The sequence below is a fragment of the Leucopleurus acutus genome (assembly GCF_964270905.1).
Source record: "Leucopleurus acutus genome assembly, chromosome: 2".
NCBI classification, from domain to species: domain Eukaryota; kingdom Metazoa; phylum Chordata; class Mammalia; order Artiodactyla; family Delphinidae; genus Leucopleurus; species Leucopleurus acutus.
The window spans coordinates 23982595-23999563 of NC_139143.1; the positions used below are offsets into that span (position 1 = coordinate 23982595).

The window sequence follows — 16969 nt, forward strand, 5'->3', positions numbered from 1 at the left end:
TTTCTGCTGAAAGATCAGCTGTTAACCTTATGGGGATTCCCTTGTGTGTTGTTTGTTACTTTTCCCTTGCTACTTTTAATATTTTTTCTTTCTATTTAATTTTTGATAGTTTGATTAATATGTGTCTCAGCATGTTTCTCTTTGGGTTTATCCTGTATGGGACTCTTTGAGCTTCCTGCATTTGATTAACTATTTCCTTTCCCATGTTAGGGAAGTTTTTGACTATAATCTCTTCAAATATTTTCTCAGTCCCTTTCTTTTTCTCTTCTTCTTCTGGGACCCCTATAATTCGAATGTTGGTGCGTTTAATGTTGTCCCAGAGGTCTCTGAGACTGTCCTCAATTCTTTTCATTCTTTTTTCTTTATTCTGCTTACTGGCAGTTATTTCCACCATTTTATCTTCCAGGTCAGTTATCCTTTCTTCTGCCTCAGTTATTCTGTTATTGATTCCTTCCAGAGTATTTTTAATTTCAGTAATTGTGTTGTTCATCACTGTTTGTTTGCTCTTTAGTTCTTCTAGATCGGTGTTGAATGTTTCTGTTGTATTTTCTCCATTCTGTTTCTGAGATTTTGGATCATCTTTACCATCATTACTCTGAATTCTTTTTCAGGTAGGTTGTCTATTTCATCTTCATTTATTTGGTCTTGTAGGTTTTTACCTTACTTCTTCAGCTGTAACATTTTCTTGTCGTTTCTTTTTTTTTTTTTGATGGGTGTGGCTGTATTCCTGTTTTACTGGTTGTTTGACCTGAGGTGTCCAGCACTGGAGTTTGCAGGCAGTTGGATAGCGCTGGGTCTTGGTGCTGAGATGAGGACCTCCAGGAGGCCTCACTCTGATTAATATTCCCTGGGGTCCGAGGTTCTCTGTTAGTCCAGTGGTTTGGACTCAGAGCTCCCACCACAGGAGTTCAGGCCTGACCTCTGGCCTGGGAACCAAGATCCCGCAAGCTGTGTGGTGTGGCAAAAAAAAAAAAAAAAAAAAAAAAAAAGGAGCAATACAATAATAAAGAATAAAAAACAAAATAAAATTAGAAAGATAAAAAATATATTAGGAAAAATAAAAATATAATTGAAACAACTGCAACAAGGTAAAATAAAACCACAACAGAAAAAAAAAATCCTTGGCTGTGGAGGCGGAGTTTAGGTGGGGGTGGAACTTAGGCAGGGGCGGGGTTTATGGTGGGGTGGGACCTAGGCAGAGGGGCGGGTGATGTTTGAGTGTGGGGCGGGGCATCTGCTTAGGACCTGCCCAGAAGGGCAGAGGCAGCACGTGGAAAGGAGGGCCTCTGGAGTGTGGAGTTTCCGAGTTTGGAGGTAAGGCCCTGGGTGGGGTTTAGGCCCAGCTTGATGGAGGGGGTCTCCGAGTGTAGAGGTGGGGCCCTGGGTGGGGTTGCAGGGGCGGGGCTTGGGCCCTGCACGGGAGGAGGGAGGCTCCGAGAGCAGAGGATTGGCCCGGGAACCCAACAGGCTCCCTGGTGCCCAAGTGGACAGGGAAAGCACTGGCTGCTTTCCCTTCTGTTCCTCCATGCCACCCCACCCATGGTCTCCCCCAGGGTCTCCTCTGTCCCTGCTGGACCTCTAACGGTGGGTGGGTCCTGCTGGGTGTAGGAACTCCTCCCCTCCCCCAGCCACCCCTCAGGGGTGCCAGTCCTGTAAGTCCGGCCTGTACTTTTTCTCCCCCTTCCCTCCTTCCCACTGCCTCAGGACCCACATAGCTGGAGGGGGCCTAGGTGGGCAGAGGATCAGGCCCGGGATCTCAGCAGGTTCCTGGGGGTCCAAGTGGGCAGGGGAAACCTGGCCACCCTCCCTTTTGATCATTCACCCTCCCAATGGTCCCCCAGTGTTCCCTTCGGATGTGGGATCCGTTCTCCCCCAGCCATCCCTCAGGGGCGCCAGTTCCGTCTGGCCTCCACTACTCCTCCCCCTTCACTCCCGCCATGCCCCACAGCCTACCCGGTCACTGGGGGTTCCTCCCGTCCCCTTAGGTGTAAGTGGTCCCCCACAGGTGCCTGGTATGTGCCCTAGTTGTGCAGAGACGCGAATTCCACGTTCTCCTAGTCCGCCATCTTGACTCCGCCCTCCTCAGTGGTTTTCAACTTTTAAAACCAACCACAGGCAAAGCACTGAAGAGTACTTAATAATAGCTATAAAGGAGTGTGAAAGATTTTTTTACCTTGGCAATATAAAATTAAAAAAAAAAACAGCTTGTAGAAGTTGGCAGGTAGATTGTGATAGATTAAATTATTGTTCCCACTTAGCCACTGAAAGATGATGGCACATCTCCACTTAATGCCCTGTGGCTCGCCACGATTCCTGTGGGAGAGGACTACTTCGTTTCCTGCCCATCGATATCAGGCTTGGCCATGTGAATTGCTTTGGCCAGTTGAGTGAGTGGAAGTGACATAGGCCATGCCTGAGCAGACATCTTCAGAGGTATTGTGAGGTTCTGCCACTGTTCTTTGCCCTCTCTCACGAGAATGGCAGGTCTCAGGTGGGGGCTGCTTTTTAACCTGGCTCCCAGAATAAAGAGGGTATCAGAAGCAGAGCATGACATGTCACATGAGTGAGTAATAAGCCTGAGTTACTGAGATTTTTCTGTTGTTGTGTTAGTGTTGTTATTGTCCCAGCACAGCCTACCAAAGCTGACTAATGTGTGGAGGGTAGAGTAGAGATGTGAATACCCTCCTCATGTGGAGTGAGTGATCAAGACATACTGTCTGTAGTTGCTAGACCAAGAAATAGACTACCAAGGAAATCAACAGATGCACTGAAATACAGTAGCGATGTCTTGGGACAATGGGATAATGTGGGAACAAGAGTAGAAGGGAGATGAGGAATGGTTAAGTAAGCTAACTCTTATGTATCATAGCAGAAAGTCAATAAATGATGTCTGAAGTTGATAAGACAGAAAAAGCAACATAAGCCTACTCTGGAGATTAGGAAAACACCAGAAGAATTCCCACTCTTTCAGACATCATCAATTTTCCTTTGTCTAGTGACTCATTATTAGCACATATGCATACTGAAATTGTCTCCCATCATTTTGAACTAGGATCTCTTGATCCCACACCCACCTCTGCCCATTGCCCATCTCTCTGTTCCCCTTTGTGGCTCAGTCCCCGAAAGAGTTGTCTAGATTTGTTGTCATCAATCCCTCTTCCCTCATTTTCTCTGGAACCCACTCTAAGCGTGTTTTTAACTCTATCAGTCACCTAAATTGCACTTATCAGCATCACCAGTCTCCTCCAGATTTTCTGAATCCAGTGGTCAATTCGGCCGTCAACTTCCCAGACCTCTCAGTCGCATTGGACACAATTGCTCACTCCCTCCTCCAAACACTGTCTTCACTCGGCTTCCGGAACACCACCCTCTCCTAGTTTTCTTTATACTCGTGACTCCTTCTCTGTTTCCTTTGCTCATCTCATCAACTTCTAAGCTTGGGAGTTCCCCAGGGCACTTGATCTTCTTGATCTCAATCTTCTCTTTGATCTTGATCTCTTTTCTGCCTACACCACCGCCCTCCCCCATGTTCATGCTGAGTCTCCTGGCTTTACATTGCATCCTTGTGATGATGACTCCCAGATCCAGATCTCCAGCTCAGACCTCTCCCCTGACCTCCTGAATTTTATATCCAAATGACTTCTCAATATCTCCCCTTGGAAAGCAAAAGGCATCATAGACTTAACTTATCCAAAACCAAACTTCTGATTTTCTTCTCCAAACTTACTTCTCCCTCGTCTTTCCCCATCGCAGCAAATGGCATCCTTCCAGTAGCTCAGGCCAAAAGCTGGGATTCATCCTTGACTCCTCTTTTTCTCACACCCCACGCCCAGTCTGTCAGGAAACACTTGGCTCTGCTTTCGTAATGTAGTCAGTATCTGACCACTTCTCACCATCTTGTGTCTACTTCACTGGTCCAAGCCTCCATCTTCTCCAGAGTGCAGTGGCCTCTTAACGGGCTGCTTGCGCATACTGACCTCCCTTATAGTCTGTCCTCAACGTGGCAATAAGAGGGATCCTTTTAAAACACAAGTGAATCAGATAATGTTACTTTTGGGCTGGAAACCCTCCAATGGCTCTCACGTCACTCAAGTAAAATCTCAAGTCCTCATGATGACCCACGTGGCCCTAGGCCAGAACTGTTAAAAACAAATATAACATGAGCCACAGGTGTAATCTTAAAATTTCTGGTACCTATATTATAAAAAAAGTAAAAAGGAACAGGTGAAATTAACTTTATTAGTATATTGTACGTAACCCAGTATATCCAAAATTTCACCATTCAATGCATTTTTTTTTTTTTTTTTTTTTGCTGCATTGTGTCCTCGTTGTTGCACGTGGGCTTTCTCTAGTTGCGGCGAGCGGAGGCTACTCTTGGTTGCGGTGCATGGGCTTCTCGTTGCAGTGGCTTCTCTTGTTACAGAGCATAGGTTCTAGGCACACGGGCTTCAGTAGTTGTGGTATGTGGGCTCAGTAGTTGTGGCTTGCGGGCTTAGTTGCTCCGCGGCATGTAGGATCTTCCTGGACCAGGGCTCGAACCCGTGTCTCCTGCATTGGCAGATGGATTCTTAACCACTGCGCCACCAGGAAAGCCCTCAATGCATTTCAATATGAGAAATTTATTTTCTCACAGTTCTGGAGGCTGGAAGCCCAAGGTCAGGGTATTAGCAGGGTTGGTTTCTCCTGAGTTCTGTCTCCTTGGCTTGTAGACAACCACTTTCCCCCATGTGTCTTTACATGGTCTTCTGTCTGTGTGTCTCTGTGTCCAGATCTCCTCTTCTTATAAGGACACCAGTCATATGGGGTTAGGGCCCATCCTCAAGACCTCATTTTAAGTTATTTACCTCTTTAAAGACCTTATCTCCAAACACAGTCTCATTCTGAGGCACTGGGAGTTAGGACTTCAACATAGGAGTTTTGAGGGGACACAGCTCAGCCCATAACACCTTCCAGACGATCTTACTTAAAATTGTGGCTCTCCTCCTCCTCCCCAGACTCCCTATCTTTCCCTAGTTCATTTTCCTTAAGGGCGCTCTCACTCTCAAACATACGGTCTACTGCAGGGACCCTGTCCCCTTTGACTTTGCATCTCAGCAGGAGCACAGTGCACATCTGGGGAGTGATGTGCTCTGTAGTAGGCACCGAGTCAACTGTCCTCTGATCAGCACGCCCCTGGGTCTACACCTGATTGCAGCACAGACTTCCTTAGTATCACCTGCTGACTGACCACGTCCACTCCCCACAGCAGCTCCGTTTCTTGCAACATCTGGGAAGAAATGTGGATGCTATTTACATTCTTGAACCGGACCTGGTCACCCCTCAAAGTATCGCTGCCCAGGCTGTGACCCAACTCACTACGGGATACGTCCCATGGGAGACTCACTGAGCGAGTGTCGCTTGGCACAGTGACATTTATACATTGGCTTTTAAGTGATGCTGCAATATATAGGCAGGCAGGTAGGGTAAATACAGTGGGGCGACCTGGAGGGCACTGAACTAAATCACATCTCCAGTTGCGCATCAGATTCATGAAGCCACGAGGTGTTGTGGAAAGGGGGTGAACTAGAAGTTAGGAGGCCCCAGAGCTAGTTCTGATTTTTCAGATCCGTGCAGCCCTGAGCCCCTTCACCTCTCTGAGCACATTTCCCCATCCGTGAAGCGGAAATAGTCCCCACTCTGCCACCTCGCAGGGTCGTTTATGTTCTGTTTAACCACAAAGCACTCCATGGTCAGAAAGGGGGTTATCACTACCAGTTAACATTAACAAAATGTCCTTTGTTCCCAAGCTCATCCTGGGCTTTTCCTCACAGTGGCACGAGGGCGAGCGGGAGAGCTGTAAGCAGGGCAGCTTTTTCAGCATCTGGTCCCATGTGGCTCAGAGCCGAGACCTGGGACCTTCTGCTGGGCACTGCTGGGACCTCCCATACCCAACACGCTGGGGGCAAGGGGGCAACAGCGCACATTCTCTAGGGCTTGGTTTACCATTTACCAGAAGGTCCTGCCATTATAACCCCCGAACCCTGGGCCTCTGAGAGGGACGTGTCTCTGAGGCCGACTCTGCCGTTTGGTAAAAGGCTGTGGGAGCATCAAACTGGAGAATGAATGTGTGCGTGTGTATCTGGACACGCAGGCACATGCACAAATGCCCCACAAGCTTTACTGTAGTTATCTTACTGTAAAAGTTAGACAGGTCCTAGGTTTGTGTTTGAACTTCCCAGCTCACGATTCCAGGGAAACCGTTTATTCATCCTGGAGGCCATGTAGGTGGTTTGTAGCCCTGAAGCCCTATCACCTGGGCAACGGGCAGAGGTTGGCCTTGGGAGGATGTATTTTTATTGAAGTTTAGTAGATTTACAACATTACATTAGTTTCAGGTGTACAACATAGTGATTCAGTGTTTTTATAGATTTAAAGTTATTACAAAGTTTTGACTATAGTCCCTGTGCTGTATAATATATCCTTGTTGCTTATTGATTCTATACATAGTAGTTTGTATCTCTAACAGACTTGCCCCTAACTTGCCCCTCCGCCTTTGCCTCTCTCCAGTAGTAACCACTAGTTTGTGGTTTTTTTAGATTCACATATTTTTTTAGATTCCACATATAAGTGATATCATACAGTATTTGTCTTTGTCTGACGTATTTCACTAAGCATAATACCCTCCAGGTCCACCCACGTTGTTGCAAATAGCAGAATTTCGTTTTTTAAAATTTATTTTATGGAAGTATAGTTGATTTACAGTGTTGTGTTCATTTCTGCTGTACAGTGAAGTGATTCAGTTATGCATGAATATATAGTCTTTTTCATATTCTTCTCCATTATGGTTTATCACAGGATATTGAATGTAGCTCCCTGTGCTATACAGTTAAGACCTTGTTGTTTATCCATCCTATGTATAGTAGTTTGCCTCTGCTAATCCCAAACTCGCAATCCTTCCCTCTCCCCCCTTCCCCCTCCTTGGCAACCACAATGCTGTTCTCTATTTCTGTGAGCCTATTTTTGTTCTATAGATAGGTTCGTGTCGTATTTTAGATTCATATAAGTGATATCACGCGGTATTAGCCTTTCTCTTTCTGGCTTACTTCACTTAGCGTGATAATCTCTAGGTCTACCCATGTTGTTGCAAATGGCGTTATTTCATTCTTTCTTATGGCTGAGTAATATTCCATTGTGTATATATACCACATCATCCGTTTGTCTATTGATGGATACTTATAAGCGTTTATTTTATGAAAGGTCTTAAATTCATTGAAGAAGTCATTTTTCTTGAAAAGAAGAAAATGACATGAGACCAGGGCTGTCCTGGAACCTGGACTGTGTAGGGGCCACGGCCAGGTCTTCTGTAGACTTTGGTCTTCACTGACTGAGAAGTTTGACCCCAAAGCCAAGAATAATTTGGTGTTTGTGGACAAGAGCCTGTCAGCTGTCCTAAAAACTCAACAAAGAAAATGGTCCCCTTTTCCCAGGGCCAGGCAGCTTTAGGGCTGTCCAACCCCTTCACTTTACAGAGAAGAGGTCTCCTCCCAGACCGAAGGCTCTTACCCACAATCTCACGTCACTTACCCCAGCCCAAGGTCTTCCTGCCCACTCCAGTGCCTGGCTTGTACTGGAGGGTTAATTACTATTTGTCGAATTAAATGAGTGTGTGGCTATTATAAAGACCTGATGAGGGCTGCAGGAGACAATACATGACTTGTCAGTGATCACATCCGATCCCACCACCTGAACCTTCTTTTTCTCACTGCCCCAGCCTTTTTCCCTTCATAACAGCTTTATTGAGATATAGCTACATAAAATAAACGTCACTCTTTCAATGTGTACAACTCAGTGGTTTGTAGTCTATTCAGAGCCTTTTGTTCCTTCCCCTGCCCTGCTTTCCAATTCCACCATTTGGCCCGTCTCCTTTGAGAACCTCGGAAGCTTCATGTGACAAGAACACCTTCAGGCAGGTGGTTTTGAGGAAGAGTGATTGTCTGGGTACCTTTTTCTCAGAGTTCTGCTAGTCAGCAATCCGCATCTCAGAAGGCGAGGCCCAGATGGGCGAGACGCGAGCCGCTTGGAGGCTTTCAGAAGAAACAATTTTTGGGAGGTTGTCATGTTTTATTTTCTGTTTTGTTTTAAAAAGAAGCGTCTCACCAAGAGGGAAAACTTTCTCAATGAAAAACATAAAAGCATGGCACCAGTGGCATAAGTTGAAACGTGGGCCATTTCCGAGGTGGAGTGAGCCCCTCCCTCTGGAGGCAGATGGGCTCTGGCCCTGGTTGTGGGTGTTGCATTGGCCCAAGAAGAGTCCCCCTTAGTCCAGGCGGCAGAAGGGAGTGCCCACAGCACCTCAGGTGGACGTGGGTCTTCCTGGGCAACAGCTCAGTGCACCTATGGTTTTAGTAGAATTTCTATGCTAGTAGATTAAGCCATGTCTGCCCATGGCTCAGCTCTGCCCATTTCATTCTTCTGCTCTGAAGCCTTCAATAGCTCCCTCTTGTCCACAGACTAAGTTCACATTCCACGTTAGACCCACCAGGATTCAATGAACTTCACCTATTCTTTCCCTCCCTTTTACTGAATCAAACCAGACGACTTGCTTTTATGGTTCTGCCCACGCCTTTTTGCTCCTCTGTACCCCCGCCTGGAACACCCTTCTCCACCACCGTGTCCAAATCCTGCCCAGCTTCCAGGCCCACCTCCAGCGCCCTGCCGCTCCGAGCTTTTCTTGACCGTTTCCGTGTGGGGAGCTCCTCCTTCCTGGGGCTGTCAGGCCACTTAGGACATTTCTCTTGCTCCCCTTAAATTCTGTTCTGCTGTTAGTGTCTTAATCTTCTCATATGAATCATCTCCTTGAGGGGAGGGGCCGTGCTTTATCACTTCAGCCTCCCACAGCACCTAGCACGGCCCAGTAGGCATTTGTTGAAGGAAAGATGTGTGTGCAGACTGACTTCTGGTTGTGAAGGTGGAGTCATGAGCGTGTCCTGGCCCCGTTAACCTAGTGAGTGTGTCTCTTACCCAAGGGACGTAGGCTCTCGTGTCACTTCTCAGCCTTCCCGACTCAGAGGGAAGGATGGGATCCAGTTCTCAGGGCTGAGGCAGGACTGGAGGAGTGTGGTACACGCTGTACCACAACATGTGTGTCTCTGGCGGGTCCTTGGTGTTCCAGCCACTCAGGGGAGGGACGTGGCGCAGGGGAGGGATGTTGGCCGCCCCCGTCGCTGGGCCAGAGGGCTTGCTCTGTGGGGAATTCACTGAGGACGGTCACCATGTGACTGGGAAGAGCTGGGTCAGAACCCATCCTTTCAAGTTGCTCAGCCAACAACTGAGAAGCGTGGGCGGGGAGGGGGAGGGGGAGGGCGGAGCAGCGGAGGCGATCAAGCTTCGTAAACCATTTTAATAAAGATTGCTTTGGGCAATAGCCATCAAATTAAACCTAAGGGGACATTTTGATGAGAAGCAGGATATCTGCATGATCTTCAAGTGTCTCTCCACAGAATGCTCATTGCTTGCGAGGGGAAAAAAATCATAGAGCAGAGAAAGCAGACTGCATCTTGACTGGGTGAACAAAATAACATTACCTGGACCTTGAGAACGTCATGCTAGGTGAAAGAAGCCAGTCACAAAGGACCCTATATTGTACGATTCCATTTATGTGAAATGTCCAGAATGGGCCAATCTGCAGAGACAGAAAATAGCTGTCGGGGGAGGAGTGGCACGGCTGGGAGGACGTGGGGAATGATTGCTAATGAGTACGGGGTTTCTCTTTCAGGTGATAAAAAATGTTCTGAAATTGATTGTGGTGATAGTGGCACAACCTGAATATACTAAAAGCCACTGAATGATTCAATGGGTGAATGCTATGGTATATGAATCATATCGCAATAAAGCTGTTAAAAAAATTAGCATCACCAAGGAGGATCGCATGCCTCCTGATGTGACATCCTGAGAGGGACACATCACTACTTCTGTGGTATTCTAGCCAGGGGTGCATAATCTGAATCTATTCATGAGGAAATATCAGAAAAGCCCCAAATCAAGGGGCATTCAAAATACCTGAGCTGTATTCTTCAAAACCATCATCGTTATGAAAGATTAAAGGAGACAGAAAACCATGACCACTAAATACAAAGCATAATCTTTGGGGTATTGGATTCTGTACTGGAGGGAAAAAGAACACCAATAAGGACATTATTGAGACAGTGGATAAAATCGAAATATGGACTGTAGATTAGAAAGAATATTGTATCCATGTTATGTTTCCTAAAATCAGTAACTGTGCTGGGGATACGTAAGAGAATACCTTTGTCTTTGGAAACACGCTGAAGTATTAAGGGATAAAAAGCCGAGATGTATGCAGCCTTGTTTACAAATAGTTCAGAAAAAAAGATAACACTATGTAAAGAGAAAGGGAGCGAAAAACAAAACAAATATAGTCAAGTGTTAAAATCTGGTAATCTGGGCAAAGGGTAGACACGATTTTTCTATATTATTCTTGAAACTTTTCTGTAAGTTTGAAAGTATTTTCTAATAGGTTAAAAAGTATATGGTTAAAAGCCGAACGTTCTGAACTCACATAGTTCAGATATAGCAATTGCACCTAAATTTAAACTACTGAACCCTATGTAAGTGCTTTCCTATCACTTCAAGTCTACCAGCTCTAATTCACTCAGGGGCTGCCTGGGGCCATGGGAATAAAGTCATGGTACAAGGTGGCATTGGCTTGCAGGGTCCAGACGCCCAAAAGAGAGTCTCTCAGGGATGCCAACCATTAAAATCCCAAGGAGGCACAGAAGCTTCTTGCAGACATTTGGGAGCGTGAACCGTTCCTCTGTTCCATCAGCACATCAATCAAGTACAACAGGCTTGATCATAACTAAAGTGAGTTTCCGGGGAGGCTGGGGCCCGTGGGCAGTGCACACAGCTAGCCTGCCTTGCAGTGGCTGGTTGGGACTGACCCGGCTGCATTCCCAGCCTTCCTTTGGGGCCGGTCAGGCATCTGAATGCTTCAGCCAGAGCTGGAGCAGGTCCCGATGCTGCAGAGCTATTTTGGAGAAGTCTTTCTTGTCTTGGTAATTCCTCTTTTTGACATCTCAGTGTGGAGTCCAAGAATCATTTGTGGACCTCAAAGAAACCAGCCTCAAGCCGACAACCAATGACCACACCATGCCGGGAGGGCATGGGAGAGCCTACCCTTGGCCTCGGCCACTCTGAGGGGTCATGTGGATAGAATACACAAGTGGAATCTTTTCAGGGATCATCCTGTGGCCTGACTCAGGAAGGAGAAAAATAAACATAACCATCTTAGGCCCTAAAGCTGGGGTTCTGAGGCTTAAGGCAGAAGGGGGGCGGGTAGTGGCTAAGGCACCAAAGCTCACAAGTTGGGCGTGGCCAGGTTTCCGAAGTCTAGGACCTCAGTGTTTGTGGCTGGACTCTGAGTCCATCCTGAGGAGAGGGGCCTCACTCTGGGGCTTGGGAATTGATTTGGGCTAAAGGAAAGCAGAGAAAGCAATGGCCTGGCCAAGATCCCCAATTGCTTGGGCCCACAGTTGGGTAGGATGGCTGTGTGTCTTGTTTTTGGTTTTTGGTTTTCTTGTACACTTTTTTTTTTTGGCCACGCAGCTTGTGGGAACTTAGTTTGCCGACCAGGGCTGGAACCCACGCCCCCTGCATTGGAAGCGTGAAGTCTTAACCACTGGACCACCAGGGAAGTCCCATGGCTGTGTGTTTTATTTTCCCCGCCGGCGTCTCTGAGTCCAATGTAAACCTGCCACAGGGTGCCGTCAATGATCCTGTGCGGGTTCCCCTGAGAACAAGAGCTGGTCTACCCCATGTCAGGATGTAGGTACTTGGAGATGGACCCACGCACTCCTTAAAGGTAGACCTAGGAAGGAAGGAGTGAGCAGTTATGTCTCCCCTGTGCTGTTTGCGTCCCATCATTTCATATTCTGCATGGGGTTCCTCACCCACCACCCCCAGGCATCAGGGGATCGGCCATGGGAGAAATGCACGTGGTTCTTAGCGTAAGTCTGAAGACAATGAAAACTGACTGGTGGTAGGGGATAGGGTGATGGGTAGAATATGCCTTAAAACTGAGCATTTATTTACTCTTTTGGATTATCTGGCCTACCTGCTGCTCTAACTTTGGGTTTTCTAATCTATCACATGGGTTCGACTTGTCTCTTCAACTACACCTCTTTTGTGTCATCCCCTAGAGTGTGGTCCAGCGCAGAGCACAGAGCAGGATCCCAGCCACACTCGCTGACTGATAATAAGCTGGGAAGGAGCGTGGCCCCCGCTGGGCTGAGATCTGGCATCCCAGCTTCTCATTCCAGATCTGTCGCTAACCGTACCCTCGGCCCGTTGGCGCTCACCTCCCTGATGGGCCCTGCTCTGTACTCCTCCAAAGCAAGAGTGATTATTATTCTTGCCTCCTTGTTTGCGCTGAGATAGTTAACGACATAAGATCAAGGTCACATGCACCCTGTCCCTTTAAGTCAGGAAGTGAATGGGGGCTCTGCTCCAGCAGCTTGTCTGGCTCGACCCACCCACGCAGTCCGGCTGATCTGCTTTCATGCTCTGAGGGCACGAGGCTTGCCCTTGCCGAGGTGGGCAGCAGCGGAGGCTTCCACATCCTTCCTCCTGTCCCCCATCCATTCTCAACTCATCCCTGGCCTTGAGGCTGACCTCTCCGTGACCGCACCTGCTCCAGGCGCTTTGGCCAATGGGAGGCACCGGCAGGGGATGGAGCAAAGGAACAGAGAGGTGGGATGTTGCCCCTCGGGCTCCGTTCGGCTTGTGTATTGACCATGGTTTCTATCCTGCACCCCCCTTCCTCCACCCAGCCCTCTGGAGACTCAGACAGCACCCTGTTCCCGCCCCTTCTGCTGCTAAACATCAGCATTTCACTGGTTGGTTCTCCTGGTCCTGCCCAGACCTCCGTCAACAGTCACTGCCTTAAGACCCTGACCCCCACTGGCAGAGAGACCTGTGTTTCTAGCGCCCCCAGCTGGGCTGTGGGATCCTGAACCACCAGCTTGGCACCATTACCGCCGCCCGGCCGCCAACCCGGCAGTCACGCCCCTCCCCGACCCAGCCCGGTTTTCCTAAAGAAGTTGGTTTCCAACAGTCTTCCTCCTGGAAGCTCTGGAACAGCCAGTACACAGAGCCAGAAAAGCGTGGGCGTCCAGCTTCCAAATGGCTCTCGTGCTCGTGAGATGCCACATTCCCAAGAGTGCCCGGGGGAGGGGGCGGCGCAGGGAGGGGGGGCCTGACACGGTGCTGAGCGGCGCCCCCGGGCCCCAGGGATCTTCTTCCTGTGTTTTCCTTTATGGTTTTTCACGTTCCTGTTTAACGGCAGGCGCCAGCCCCAGCTCCTCCCTGGGCAGTTCTGGCCCCTGGCGCCTGGCTCAGAGATCTGTGCGCCGCCCCTCTTTCCCCAGCGGCCGAAGCCAGGTTCTGCCCTCCCACCCCGTCCGCTCTGCAGATGTGGGTCGCCGGAAGCATGGCTGCCCCAGGAGACGCTGCTCTCTCATCCTGGAGCCCTCGTCTTTACTTGCCCATTGGCCGCTCGGCCCCCTCTTCCCCTCTTCCCCTGACATGAATCCGAACACCGTCCACCTTTTCAGAACTAACTCACCATTCACAAGCAACTTTTCGCTTGTGATCTCTATGATCATTTTGCAAGATGCAGCATCAGCCCAGGCTGTTGTACTTGTAACAGCTATTCCTCTTCACGCTTCCTGCTATAAATGGAAGACACTGAAAGCAAATCACCACCTCCATCCAGCGTGTGTTCCTCTCTGGAGGACCCATCATTTTGCATTTTGCCCCCCATTTCCTTTGGTTGTACCCACCACCAGCCCTCCCCGTTGTGGAGACTGAGACCAGTTAGAGAACGAAGTCGTCAGGTGCATGGCTTGATTTTTCTCCCTCCACTCTCAAAAAGAACCCCCACCGTTTGAGTTGTTAAAACCCTCAAAGGTTCCTTGTTATGAGAAGAGTCATCGAAATACGCCTATTACGTTTAAAGTCTTTACAAAAGACAACAAAAATGAGTGCATCAGTTACTCAAAAGGATCCCCTTTGATAGCCATACCAATTAACATTTTTAAAAAGCAAAAAGATTCCGGTTGGGTACCTCTGATCTGTTTTTTTCCTCCTCCTGTGTGATTTGTGTGCAGACTTCTGAGAAGCAGATTTTATAATAGAGATTCAGCCAGGCTAAATCACAGCGGCAGAAGCTTATGCAACTGTTAAAAACCTATGAGTTAAAAATGGAATAGTCTTACAGAGTGGGGAAGGTAATAATATCAGTGATGTGAAAATAGAAAGTAAGAAATTAGTATTTCAGCAATTCAGGTCTCTTATCCACATTTTTCTGCACTAGGAGATCTTGGTGTCATTTTCCAGAAGAAATCCAAGGTGCAACCTTTTATTAGAAAAAGGAAACTGTTTTCACAAATTCAGCCCTCTGTCCCCAGTTAATCTAGGGTCAGGAGCCCTTTTTACTGACTTTTGGGCATCATGTCATGAAACGTATTTTGTATTTGTTCGAATCTGTGTGTTCACTAATGTCCATAAAGGAACAGATTTTAGATTTTTATAAGTGGGTTTTGTTAATTTGCTATTTTAAAAATACTTGTGAGACCTTTACAGTTGCCATGGTGATATAATTTCCATAAACATGATTTTTGTCGAGATTTTTGCACATTGAAGGCTGAGGTTGATATGCTTGGGGGAAAGTAGGTGGTAAATTTGTCAGCCACCAATTGCTGCTCCCTCGAGTGCTAGAGATCTGATTCCAAGAGTCCATGTTATGACAGAGACCTGGATCTCTAAAGAATGCAATCGACACGAGAGGCTTCTGGGAAGTGGACTTGGTCAGGGGAGAAGGGAGTCCAGCCTGCTCTCCGGATGAAACCAATGGGGTGGTGGACTGTGGGCGTGGTCTCAGCTAATCAATGATCCTCTCCAGGTTTCAGTGACCTGCAGTCTCTTTAAACCTGGCTTTCAGAAAGCCTTTGAGGACCAGACACCCTGGTGCTACCCAAGGTGTGGTGAAGAGCCCGAGGGCTCTTTTATTCCTTTTAACCAGATTTGTCAAAAATAAAAGAATCCCATTTAATGCACAATACTGCTAAAATGCTGAAATCTATAATGGAAAATAACAGGAAATCAAAATGTAACAATATTAACTGCTAAACAAAACAAGAAGACATTGAATCAGAAAGAGTTTTATAGTCATCTTGAATGCCAGCAGTTAAGGAAAAGCAGATTTAATTAGAAGAAGAGGTAGATGGTCCCAGTGGCACCAGACTTTTTATCAATGATGCTAGATATTTCTTTCGCTCCTAAACAGAGGGGCTTCACAGTGAAACTTCATTTCTCAGAAAATGGAATAGACAAAGCCATCGAGGGAGAAGCAGAATGCATGAGAGAGAGGATTTTCTAGTAACTAAAAATGTTTTGGAAAAGAAATGACCAGTAAAAGGAGTTAAAAGAGGAAGTGTGTCGGCATTAGACAAATTCCACCGAGGGCTCTCTAGTGAGCAGGGCAGGCATTCAGTGCCAGGAGTTGCTAATTGAGCACCTGGGCCCAGCCGAGGGGTTTGAATCATACAGAATTATGAATCATAAGGCATTATGAATTACTAGAAAGCCATTGTGTTGACTGTTATTATTTATGTAGTGCTGGAAATTTGAACAGGACCACCCAGAGGATGTGCGAGACTCCCCGTCTGGCGGAGTGCTGATCTCTGTTCCTTGAAAGCCAAACTGCGATGCCCGGGAGAGGCTGTATGTGCACACCCAGTGTGTGCACGTGTGAGCCTGCACACTGGTGCCCCCGGTGTGCACAGCACAAGGGCATGTTCAGAGTTTGCACAAGTTAGAAAGGTGCAGAGCCCCAGCCCTACTACCCACAGTCTCACCCTCACACAGTGGGCTATCCAGTCTACAGACTCTGGAGACAGCAGCTGCTGCTGACTTGTTATTTGTTAAGTGAGTTTATTGAAAAAGAAAAAGAGTGTGAAAGAGAGGCGTGAGGCTCCCTTCTAGAGTAGGTGAAGCTTGGGGTAAGGCTCATGGTGGGGGTGACCTGGGCTGGGTCCCACTGTGGATGCCCGGTGGAGAGCTGGCACCTTTGCTGCTGGGGCTTCCCTGCCTGGGGCACGGGATGTTCCTGGCTGTCAACCCTGGGTGGAGTGACTTGATTATGACCTGGTGACTAGTTTGTAGTGATGCCTTCCAGGGCTGCTCAGAGGGCTTCCCAGGCATTTTTATTTGCCCTGAAATAGCCCAGAGGAATTTGGCATAGAGGGCTGCCGGAAAGTGGCTCATTGCCCCGTCCAGAGTGGGAATCAGAACCAGAACAGTGCCTGGAGCACTGCTCCAGCCTCTTCCCTGAATACATATTTAATTTAGAGGTTTTTTTTAAAAAATGCACCAGTAGCAGGCAGCGCGGCTGCAGCCGTTGGGCAGCTGGGAGAGGGAAGGAGCCTGGAGCGTTTTTTCCTGTTGCCCACTCTGGCGGCCGCTGTCCTGCTGCAGGGTGGAGGCCCAGGTGTGCACTGCAGTGGAGAGCTTTGCCCTGGGGCGTCGCCTTCTGAGATGCTCCTCAATGCTCAGGGTGCAGGAAGGCCAGGCTGGCCCTTGCTCCCTCTGCCAGGAATGGGAAGCTTTCATTCTCATGATGGGAAAAATAAGTAGAAGCAGAACCACCTGCTACACTGCCCAGAGATGGGGGCGTGGGAGGGAGAGGTCCCCTGTGGGCTCGGGAGCAAAAGGGCATTTGATGTGGGGAGTCGGGGATCCCCAATTTTCTGTGTGTGCTTCAATGAATCCTGGTGATCCTTTTCTGGGTATAACTTCTTTATTTTGCTGAGGGCCTGGATTCTACTCTACCATGTGATAGCTGTGTGACTTGGGCAAGTTACTTAACCTCTTGTGCCTCAGTTTCTTCATCTGTAAAATGGGGATAATAATA

The 16969-nt window shown here is 48.0% G+C and overlaps 1 protein-coding gene across 1 annotated transcript in view; it reads left to right on the top strand.

Moving 5' to 3' along the window:
- STUM (stum, mechanosensory transduction mediator homolog) overlaps nucleotides 1-16969 on the top strand; it is a gene marked incomplete at its 5' end in the record, with an annotated part of 60185 nt that overhangs the window by 9653 nt on the left and 33563 nt on the right. The gene's annotated exons all lie outside the window — the stretch shown is intronic.